This window comes from Microtus oregoni, unplaced genomic scaffold, assembly GCF_018167655.1.
Source record: "Microtus oregoni isolate MIOR12 unplaced genomic scaffold, Mior012 000006F_ref0000085, whole genome shotgun sequence".
In the NCBI taxonomy this organism is placed as follows: Eukaryota; Metazoa; Chordata; class Mammalia; order Rodentia; family Cricetidae; genus Microtus; species Microtus oregoni.
Genome location: NW_024543065.1, coordinates 50,407,195 through 50,419,494, shown reverse-complemented (window position 1 = coordinate 50,419,494; position 12,300 = coordinate 50,407,195). Strand labels below are relative to the sequence as shown.

The 12,300-nt window shown below is 45.0% G+C and overlaps 1 pseudogene; it reads right to left on the bottom strand.

Moving 5' to 3' along the window:
* Window positions 1–8,467: 8,467 nt before the first annotated feature.
* LOC121449926 lies at window positions 8,468–10,950 on the bottom strand (annotated as a pseudogene).
* Between the last annotated feature and the right edge of the window lie 1,350 nt (window positions 10,951–12,300).

The following is a 12,300-nucleotide window of genomic DNA, read 5'->3' as shown; positions in this document are numbered from 1 at the left end:
AAAAGCAGCAGACTGGTCATGGTCAGGGCTAGAGGTAGAGAAATCATGCCTGTTATAAAGAGGATGTAGCTGATGGGTGTGAAGCTGTTGTAATTATTCAGCCACAAATAAGGTTGCACTTCCAGGTTCTAAAGGCAGGCATGTGTGGACGGGCCTGACCTGCGTGACCCGAGTGCGTGCATGCATGCGTGGTTATATCCACGAGTGACTCAGCTAAAACCCTTGTGCACATGCATGAGTCGCCCATCTGCATCATCAGTGTATAACGTAGTCACACCAACCCCCTGTGCGCATGTGCTGGGCAGCTTTTAAATGCTGGATGCGCAATCTCTCTCTCTCTCTCTCTCTCTCTCTCTCTCTCTCTCTCTCCCTCTCCCCCTCTCCCTCCCTCCCTCCCTCCCTCCCTCCCTCCCTCCCTCCCTCCCTCTCTTTCTCTGCACACTGATGCCCCAGGCTTGTACGCACCCCCTCTAATAAACTCCTAAGTGGGTTTGTTTGTGTCCCGTGTGTCCTTCTCACTCGTGCCAGGTAATTTCAGCTGTGAACTGGCCTAGCTTGGGACATAGGAGGTGAGAACTGGAGCATTTTGTTACAGCATGAAAGGGAAAAGGTTGGGAGAGGTAGAGTGAGTGAGTAAAGTAGAAAGAGATGAAAGGCCCATGGGGAATAGAGTGGCGGTGTGCATTTTGACAGAAACTAACACACGATGGCAGATCCCCAGCAGCACACACTGATTGTCAGTGCTGCTAGGAATCTAGTGCTAACCCAGCTCCATCCTGCATGACAGAGGTGATCAGCCTTTGTGCCAAGTACTAAAGAGAAGATGAGAGCAAACCCATGGTGGGTAGCACTGACTGCAGAAGCTAAATGTGTTTCAAGCTGTGTCTAGGATGCAGAGTGACCATGCAGCCATATGAAAGGGCTCCATGGCTGGTAATCATGGAGGGTCTGGAGAAATGACTCAGTGGTTAAGAGTGCTTGCTGCTCCTGCAGAAGACCAGAGTTTGGTTCCTAGCTCCCACATGAGGTGGTTCACAACCTCCTGTATCTCCACCTCCAGGGTACGACTCCCATTTTTTGGCCTCCACAGGCATCAGCATGTAAGTGTCATACACACAAATGCACTCAGGCATACACCGTCACATGCACAAAAACAAAAATCAAAAGAAATTTTAAAAATGAAGGCTATGGTCTTCTTCGTCTTTTCATAGTTTCTCAGGGTTGAACAAGGACGGTCAGGCTTGTCCAGCCAGCACTTTCCCTACTGAGTCATCTCACAGGGCCAAGAAGTTTGTGTTAGTCAGTTATCTGTTTCTCAGACAAACGACTTGATGGGAATTCTACCGAAGAAATGTATATCAGCTGAAATTTAGGACCCAAGATGGACTGGATCACATCAGACAGATAAAATATTTCTGTCTCCAGTCAAATTTACTTTTGATGGTACATTGGTGCATTGTGGATTCTGAGTGACACTGATGAGTTCCCACAGTTCATCAGGTGTACCAAATGCACCACTTTGATGGGGAATGTCTCCAATGTCTCCAAAGAAAACGTTATGAAAAGTGATGTAGAAAGGGAAATAGCAGGTCCTTCAGGTGACTAAGAAATTAACTCACTTCAGGGTCTGGTGGCCTAAGTCTTTAATCCTAGCACTCTGTGGGGTGGGGCTCAAAGGCAGGGAGATCTCAGTGAGTTCAAGACCAGCCTGGTCTACAAAGTGAATTTCAGGACAGCTAGGGCAGATACACAGAGAAACCCTGTCTCAAAAAACAACAATAACTTTAAAAACAACAAAAAATTAACTCCCACTGAAAGTGTTAGCTTGTGTCTATAACCCCAGCTGGGCCAGGAGGTTGACAGGTTTCAAGGCATCCTGGGCTACATAGAAGAAGCTGTGTTATAAACAAACAACCAGGTGATGGGGAGCTGGCTTAGAGCATAAGAGTTCTGGCTCTGCAAATACTAGGAACTGGGTTCTATTCTCCAACACCCACATCAAAAGCAGAGCATGTTCCATACTTGGAACCCCAGCTTTGAGGAGCAGAGGCAGGCAGTTCTGAAAACTCATGGGCCAGACTGCTGAAATCATGAGTCTCAGGATCAGTGAGAGATCCTTTCTCAGGATGATAGAAGAAGATTCCTGCTGTCCATCCTGTGCAATATCCTGAGCACTCATGTGCTAACACACACACACACACACACACACACACACACACAAATTATTTCCCATTAAGAAAATTAATTATTAGGCTGAAGAGAAGGTTCTGTGGTTAAGAGCTCTGGTTGCTCTTCCAGAGATCCTGAGTTCAATTCCCAGCAACCAAATGGTGGCTCACAGCCATCTATAATGGGATTTGATGTCCAGAAAGACAGAGCACTCATATTCATCCATCCATTCATCCATCCATACATCCATCCTTCCATACATACATACATACATAAATAAATAAAATAAATAAATCTATTTTTTTTAAAGAAAGAAAATTCTTCAAGTGAGGTGTGGTGTCCCATAACTTTAATCCTAGCACTGGGAAGCAGCATCAGGCTGATCTCTAAGTTCAAGGCAGATCTCTGAGTTTAAGGCCAGCCTGGTCTACAAAACAACTTTCAGGACATCCAGAGCTACATAGTGAGAACTTGTCTCAAAAATTCAAACAAACAAACAAACAAACAAAAAGAGTAGTTTCTTTCTCTTTTTTTCCTTTGGTTTTCTTTTCTTTTTCTTTTTTGTAGACAGGGTTTCTCTGTGTAATAGTTCAGGATATTCTGGGACTTGCTCTGTAGACCATGTTGGCCTTGAACTCATATAAATCTGTCTGCTTCTACCTCTCAAGTATTGGGATTAAAGTCATGTGCCACCACCAGCCTGCCAAAAATTATTTCTTTTAAACGTTAAAATAATAGTTTTATAGAACTACCCCGGAGTCAGGGAATGGAGGGGAGGTGCTCAGCTGGGTGACTTGAAGTTGTCCTTTGACTCCAGCCCCCCCCCCCCAAACACCTGCCCAGATCCCTCCATTCTCTACACCCTCCCCCACACCACCCTCCAGTTTGTCCCCACAGCTGCCAAGGCCCTTTTGCATTCCTGTCACTTCATTTACTGCCAATACTTTCCCTTCCCCTCCTGCTTCTTGTTTCCTCACATGCCCCTCCCACTCTTAATCCCCTGAAGGATTAAGTCATTGTCTCTGCACGTAGTTACTGTCCCCTGACAAGGTGCCCAAACCCTAATCAGGTTTTCTCTCAGGACACAGCATCCAGATCTCTGCCCTTGAGGTGCAGATAACTCGCCAACCCTCTGTGTGTACCTTGAAGGCAGGGCACACTAAAAAGACCACTCCCATTTGCTGGGCACTCCCTGCACCATTTCCCAGCTGAAGATACTCCACCCTTCCTCAGAAGTCCACTCACCCAGTGCTTGGAAAAAGAACTTCTAGTTCTACAGAGGCCTCCTAACACATGACCCCAATAGTTATAAGTCTTCCATCTAACAGCAAAACCTTTCCAATGTGTGACCACACTTCTTCCATCAGTCAGTGATGAGTGTTACAAAACTTGCTAGGCTTACTTAGTCTTCAGTTAGTTAAGCCTTTCTCCCTCTTCACCCCTGCATAAATTTTTCAAGTTATGTTCTCTTCCCTTTCCATCTTTTTCCTCTCCATTTATTCCATTCTTAAGCTTTCTGACTAGCTCTGTACCCTTCCCTTTTTTGACAGGAAGGATCCCCTCCCTGCTCAGAACTCAGTCCTTGCACCTCACCCCCTGGGGAGGAGGCAGGACACTCCTGAATTCCCCAGGAACAGCTAGCTCTAAGACCAACAGTAGGGCTAGGCTTTCATCCTGTCCCTAAAGGTTCCTGTGGCAAGCAAACCCCTTCTTTCCCTTCCTTAGTCCTCAGGGACTCTGAGAATGTCCAGGGTTGCTGTGGATTCCCATATAGCCCCTGTCTTACGTCTTACCTTTGAACATTAGATGAGCAATTTGAGTCTGAATGTCTAAAAGACATTGATATCCCATACACCAACACATGCCTCCTAATATTTTATTTTTTCTTTCTTCTTATTGTGCTATATGCCTCCTAATATTTTCAAAGGAATCACCAACATAAATAGTTTGAGCATAACTCTAAATGTATGTTAACGGATGTTAAAAGGGTTGAATTCTTGTGCCTTTTGTAATAAGTCTTGGTATCCCAAAGGGGAATTGTTATTCTTTCTGTCCCTGCCCTAGCCACGCCCACTCCTTTTAACTTCCGACCTCCACCCTGCCATCGTTCTCTCCCGGTGTACACAGGGGGCTTTGCCTCTCTCCTCCTCTCTCTCTCCCTCCTTCTCTTTCTCCTCTCTCTCTCCCTCCCTCCCTCCCTCCCTCCCTCCCTCCCTCCCTCCCTCCCCCCTTTTAATAAACATTTATGGCTATTTTCTGTGTTTATATGTCTGACCCTCCGCGTGCATGCCCTCCTGCTGGTGAGAAGCTGTAGCCTCTTGCTCAGGTGCCGGACCCTAGAGCCCGCGCCCAGCACTGCTGGGACCCGCCGGAGTTTGCTGCGGGGCGGGGGGACCCCAGGGATATTTTTTAAGAATAAGAGGAATTGTATTCAAGATGAGCACAGTCTGTGACAGTAATTAAATGCCTGAGTGTTAATAGATCTAAATAAACATTTTTATGACACCATATTCCCTGTAAGTGATTTTTAATTTTATTTCATTTCATCTGGATTAATCATAACCTAGAGGAGTAACACAGATAAATATATACAAAGCCCGCAAACTGATGTGTTGCTTGTAGTGCATCCCCTACGTGCAATACCACTACTTCTAAAGCTTGTAATGAAGCTATATGTTTGTGTCTATACATTTTGTATGTGCCTGAAGCCATAAACGTATTAAAGCAAGCTGATTAACAAAACGGGTAGTTTACACTTGTTGGGACAGGGCCACCGTGGAAGGAGCTGCAGAAATTATAGCAGTAACTGCTGCAAAAACACTAGTTAAAATAAGACCCAAAAACCTTCCTTTTCTCTAGAAAGAACTTGATGTGGTGTCAGGAGAATCTGTTGTTCAAAATCGCTTGTTGTATCATCAAGTTTCCAGGGGGCCTTATCCAAGGGAGGCTGTAGAAGCAAGAGAGGCTCTTATGAACAAAGGGACTTTACACAATTAGAAGGGATACAACTGCTGCAAGCCATTTGGAAGTATCTCCCACCCTCTTAAATAGAGGAAACCCCAGTCAGGAACATACATGAGGGTTAACACAAGCAATAAGTATAAACACAAAATGAAATCCATGTCATAACTGTTCAGTTTCTCCATATGTCACATCAATGCTCCCCCTGCCTGGGACTATTGTCAGCAGCCAAAGGTCTGGTTAAATCTTTCCCTCAGGAGACACTATTGCAGGATTTAGGAAATGAGGGGTCCTAGAAGGATGTTTTCATCCAGGCACCGTGGGCATCCTCAGGACAAGTCGACCAGCAGACCAATACCTCAGACTTCAGGCTCAGAGGCACAGAGTTCTTTACAAGCCTGAAGCACAACACCCTAGGGGGAATTCCACTCTCAAACCAGGGCACCGGATTCATTGCATACTGGGAAATGTTCATTGGATGAAGTAACTTGTGGGTTATTAGAGACTGGAAATCTCAAGTGATAAATGAATTGATAATGTCTGAAAAACTATATCTAATCATATATATATATATATATATAGTTTTTAGATATATCATAGACATAGCAGGTCACTCAGACTGGAAGGACGCATCCCTACAGATGTACCAATGATAAATAGGAATGGTGGATGATATTCCAGTACAGTTAAAGAGAGCCGTGCCGATCTCACATGGAAAACACGGAGAACAATGGTTCTCAACCTGCTTAATGCTGTGACCCTTTAATACCCCTCATGTTGTGGTGATCACCAGCCACAAAATTATCCTGTTGACACTTTATAACTGTAATTTTCCTAATGCTATGAATCATAATACAAATGTCTGATATGCAAGACATCTTATATGTGACCACAAAGGGGTCACGGCCCACAGGTTGAGAACCGGTGAAGAATAGTCACCTCAGTCTGATCCTTACAACTATCATGTAATATTTTAAAAGCTGGATAATTCAAAATAAACCTCGATTTGACATATGTTATAGTCATTTTAAAAATTAATGAATTAATTTTATGTTATGACCAGTTTCCTTCTCTCCTCCTAGTCCCTCCCCCCAGCCCCCTTTTGCATTGGCCCTCTTGGATTCATGCCCTTCCATTTTTATTCAGAAAAGGGCGGGCCTGCCATGGATATTAACAAAACACTGATATTGACAATATCAAGTTGCAGTAAGACTAAGCACCTCTACATGTATTCATACTGGGCAAGGGGACCCAGTATTAGGAGTAGGGTTCCAGAAGCCAACAAAAAATTTGGTTACAGCTCCCGGTCTTACTGTTAGGAGTTCTAGAAGAGGACCAAGCTGTACAACTGTCCCATATATGCAGAAGGCCTATGTCAGTCCCACACAGGCTCCCTGGTTCTTGGTTCAGTCATTGTGAAACTCAAGGAGCCCAGGTTAGTTAATTCTGTGGGTTTTCTTATGATGTCTTTGACCTCCCTGGCTCCTACACTCCTTCCTCCCCTCTTCAGCTTTATTCCTAGAGGTCTGCCTAATGTTTGCCTGAGGGTCTCTGCATCTCTTTCTATTGGCTGCTGGATGAAGCCCCTCTGATGACAACTAGGTACCAATCTATGAGTACTGCAGAATATCACTAGGTATCATTATAGTGACATGTTTTTCTACTCTCATGTATGATTCTATCCTAGGTCTCTGGGTCCTGGCACTCTAGGCAGTATCAGGGGTGGGCTCACTCTCTTGGCTTGGGTCTCAGATTGGACCAGTCATTGGTTGGCCACTCCCACAATCTTTATGTCACCCTTACCCCAGCACATCCCATAGTCAGAATAGACTGTAGATTGAAGTTTATGCAGCTGGGTTCAGATACCTCTACTGGAAGTCTTACCTGGTCATAGGATGTGGCCAGTTCAGGCTACATATCCACTATCATTAGGAGTCTTAGCTGGGGTCATCCTTGTAGAATCCTGAAAGTTTCCCTTGTACCAAGTTTCTACCTGACCCTGAAATGACCCCCTTGCCACTTGGTTCAGTACTCTCCCCTTGACCAACCCACACCTGATCCCCCTATCCCAAACCCACCTTGATTTGACATACATTACAGCCAGTTTTTTTATAATACTTAATCTTAGAATGTAGAAACTAATATCATACATATTATTTTTAGTTTTATTCTTAAATATATTAAATACCTTACTCAGATCTTTGTAACTTATAAAAGTCTTTTAGTTTCACTCTGTAGCCGTATATCCATTTAATCTTTACACATAATTTTTTCATTAAAATAATCTTATATGTTTAGGATATTTTATTATTTAATACATATCTCCTTATGCTATAAATATAAAAAATAGTATTTTTATTTTTTACAACCATTATAGTGGTAAACATAGATATCCCTTTTTTGTTTTTAAAGTAAAATTGGTTGGGAGGGCCTGTTTTACTGTTAAAGAGTAGTAACAGTTAATAAATTTTGTTGTGAAAATTTTAAGCTGTCACAACTGGAGACAGGAGGATTGTAGTTCAACTTAGAAGATAGGACAGAAATCCTGTACTGGATCTTTAAAGACCCATTTGATTATTGATACAGACCTGAAGAGAACTTAGAAATGAAAATATCTTCAAAACCCTTTAAATGTTTGTATTTATGTATACACACCGTCTCGCCCAGATGGTTCATGAATACTTTTTTTTTTTTTGTGATTTTTCGAGACAGGGTTTCTCTGTGGTTTTGGAGCCTGTCCTGGAACTAGCTCTTGTAGACCAGGCTGGTCTCGAACTCACAGAGATCCGCCTGCCTCTGCCTCCCGAGTGCTGGGATTAAAGGCGTGCGCCACCACCGCCCGGCTCATGAATACCTTTGAGAGGACGTTTCCATGTTCAGATCCAGATGATGATTGGGACAGACATCATCATCTGGCAAAGTGACTTTCAGTCATCTCTTGGGCTACCAGGTCTCCCTCTGTATTGTTCTGCTGTTTGCTTTCTATGTATGTGGTGAAGAGACAGGGACATTTGCAGTTGGTCACAATGTGGACTTTGCCATGGGTGTCCAGCCTGCTCTGGAGCCCATGTGTTTCATAGTGTACCTAAGAACACATGCGAAGCAGCACTGTACATCCACCAGGGGGCGCTGCCTCCCAACAGTGGGGCGAGTTAACAGGTCCTGGATGGTGGCTTTGTAGGTCATTCCATTCACCAGTAGGGCAAAATGGTGCTTATGTGACTACCTTTCCAGCTGTACAATTTGCCTACCATTCCTGCCACGCTCTCCCACACCCTGCAGGGATGCTCACCTGGTTTCTTGCTGTCCTGTGTGTTCTTGCTGCTCTAAGTACAGGCTAGCAATAGCAACAGGGTACAAAGAACAGAAGCCACCAGAACAGGAGCAGAACTTGTGGTCCCAGAGATTGTCTTGTCTTGATGTCCTGGAGGCCACCAAGAAAGCTGTAGTGATTGTACTTCACAGGCACTTCCCGATCTTGCCTCCCATCCCCTTAGATGGCTGGCCGTCCCATTTTCTCACCATAGAAATCAGGGACCTCAATGTTCTCGCTGCGGTTCCTCAGGTAGCAGGTGAAATGTGGTTCCTGTCCAGGAAGAACCCAAATAGACAGCCAGGTCTGGTAAGTCCCATCCCCACTGGGCAGGATGGTCCCAAGCCCAAAAGTTTGCTGCTGTGTTGGCTTCCCATCCTGAAGCCAGGTCAGGGTGGCCACAGGAGGATACAGATTAAAAGCCCTGCATGTCAGGGTGATCCTGCCCACAGGGTATCGTCTGCTGGTCACAGTCACATATACCCTAGGGGAACCTGAAAGAAGATAAAGTGAGTTAGTGAGGGGTTACAATCTCTCTGTTCATATTTGCCTTCAGCCTCTCCTCCCTAGAGGACACAGCTCCCAGTGGTTATAGGACTGTGGGAGGCTGGGGCTCAGCTCCAGTGATGCTCTTGAGGGTCCATCCCTCATTTACACTCTGTTGACGGGAGGACATGGTATTCGTGCAGTCAGGGGCTAGCAGTTCCTCATTACAACACAGGGCATAGATGAACAACAGTTACCAAGAGACCATAGGCTCAGTGTTATGAGGGCTACAGATTCAACCTGAGTGAGATGAGTCTCTTTTCTATGACAAAGCCAGCCCGACAATTTCTAGGGGACAAATGAGGGACAGTCAGGTGACTGTGGTTGTGAGTCTTTGGTCCTGGAGTTTGCCCAAGACTGATGACCGAGGTCTTCCTTCCTTCACAGAAGTCCCAGGGCACCTTTGCGTGTTTGACTTAGCCAAAGCTTTAAACTTCATGTTTCAGATTCCAAAGCGGGTCAGACAAGTAGCACTAAGAAGGTGGAGGCAGGAGGTGGGTGAGTGGGGTTGAGGGGCATTATGGGGCTCTGCTTTTTTTTTTAAAGACAAAACCAAATAAGAATAGAAAATTTGACCTTTTCAATGTTCTAGGTTCATTTACTTTATGTGCATTCATGTTTGGCCTGCATAGATGTATGTGTACCATGTGCACACCTAGTGCTCTTGGAAATCAGCAGACTGGAGTTACAAATGATTTTAAGCCACTATGTGACCTTTGCAAAAGTAAGCACTAAGCAACAGTGCGGCCTTGATCAGGTCACAGGATTTAGGTAGACTGCACTAGAATCTGCAGCCGAGCTCTGGGTTTGGGTCTTCTTCTATTTTAGCTCCACATAAGGGTGGTTCTGAATCCAGCCATTCCCACCTAGTTCTCTACCATCCTCCAGGTCAACCTCCACCAGAGAAGGAGACTATCGGAAAGAAGAGGCCTCTTTATTCTGCATGTGAGGGCCTTGTGTGAGATCCACGCAAGGTCTGGGAAACCTGCCTTTTCTATCTGAGGGATCCAGCATTGACTCTGGAGGAAACCCTACATCCCAAACTTCTAGGCACCACCTTAGACTGTGCCATGATTATACACACAAGTGAGAACCTAGACTCCCATGGGAAGGAGCCTCTTGGCCACAGGAATGTTCCCCTGAGTCCTGTGAACCAACCCTGGTGATGGTCCATACCTGTGTCCATCTGACAGTTCCTCAAGGAATCCAGGTGTCTCTGGAGCTGAGCAGGACATGTGCCCTCCAAGAAAGTCTTAACTTGATCAGCTCTGGGTGCATGTGTCTCCCAGAAGGTCTTGGTTTGCTGAGTGGATGGCACAGCCATTATCCATGTGAGAGTCTTCTGGTCAAGGGTGAGGGCATCCTGTCCATCATAGCCCAGGCGACAGAAGCCTCCAATGTTCCCATTTCTCTGAAGTTCACAGCCTAAGATTACCTGGATGGTGTGAAGGCCTGGTCCACATCAGATAGGGACCTGTCATCTTCTTGTCCCTGGACCTCAGTTCCCAGTGGGATTCAGGGCAGATAGAGGGGATTCTGTCATCCACCAAAATGTGGGGCTCTTGTGCCTCTTAGGGAAGAACCGCTGGTGTGTTTAATGGGTTTAGCTACACCATACCCACACCCTGACTTCAGGAACCAGGACTGAATCTGTATGTATTGCACTCTGTCTATTTACCTCTGTCTTGGCCTGTGACCTCAGCCAGTATCCTCCTGAGTTGCTCCTCCATCTTCCGAAGGCCCTCAGTTTCTCTTGCCCAGGTCTCAGCTCCTGCATGGCCCTTGATCCTGGCCCTCAAAGCCTCTGCTCTCCTTCTGTCCCCCTTGTAGCGCAGGAAGAGATTACCATCAATGTATCCATGGGCCGTGAAGCTGATCTCCCCAGTCCTGACCAGATGCAAGCTCATGAAGTAGTGAAGTGTGTGGTTTCCTGGGGAGACAAGTTCATGGGTTCCCGGCATAAGCTTTGCCTTGAGAGATTGAAACCAGACTATTCCATGCCTCAGTGTCTCATAGGTGGATATGAAGAACATGAGCTGTGCTCCCAAACAAATAAACAAAAAAAAGGCAATAAAAATTTAAAAAGGTAAAAACAAAAAAGAAAACAGAAAATCATTGAACTTAAAAAAAAGAATTATGAAAAAATTGTCAAGGCTTCTCAAGTATTTAAGATATAAACCTCAGGGCTGGAGAGATAGTTCACTGATTAAGAGCACTGACTGCTCTAGAAGAGAAATGGTATTTGGTTCCCAGCATCAACACGGTGGCTAACAACCCTCAATAATTCCAGTTCCAGGGAATTCGGCACCCTTTTGTGGCCTCTGGGAGCACTGCATACATGTCATGTGTTGCACATGATGTATAGACAATGCGTCCATACACATAAAAATACATTAGCAAAGTTGAAAGAAATGAACTTTTACATGGGGGTGACTGCACATGTATTTGAGTGGCTGAAGCAGGAGGATAACAGGCTCTAGGGTTACCATGGTCAGAGATGACCAAATAAATTCACAAAAATAACCACTGAGATAACTAAAGTGGGCTTCACTGATTTCTCAGATTGATTGGTTTAATCTTCCAAATATCTGAACAATCTTGTGTAAACTCATGGATGGTGGGAGGCTCCTCATAATGATTCAGCTGCTACCTTAACTTCCCCCTGCCACCCTGTCTGAATTCTCTGTGCACAGCCTTCCCACACTGCACCATTCATTTGGTCCCCTCACTTGCCATAATTCTCCTTCATCTCCATAGTGGGAGACAGACATGGCCACTCTAATACTGTGGGGAGCCAGAATAATCCAAGATGTCCTCAGAGGCCCTAATGGACGGACAAAGGGAACTTTGGTCCTGTGTCCTTGTCCAGTAGTAGACATGACAAGGCTGGTCTGAAACTGAATCCAGTGCCTCGGAAATGAAGTTGAAGTTTCTGGGATCCCAACTCTTCCCTCTGGCCTGTGGTTATCAGTGCTAAGACAGCAGTGTCTGCAGTATCCTGTGCTCTTTTTTTCAACATTGTCTGACTTACCTCTCTGCTGACCTTTGCTATTTTTACCCTGCGAATAGTGAACAAGATGTTGTACTTCTTAATAAACTTGATGGGCATAAGGCATCAGCTATGTCTTTGTCTTATTTAGCTTCCATTTTCTCTATTTCTCATTCCTGGTCCTCACAATCACCACCTCACCATTCATGACTCTTATTCCTGCATGTTTGGTTCTAGTGGAGTCCAGAGGTGGGGCCCGAGTATAGGAGAAATTATCAAGAGTAGACTAAAATGAGTGAGATTAGTAAACTACATAAAAATT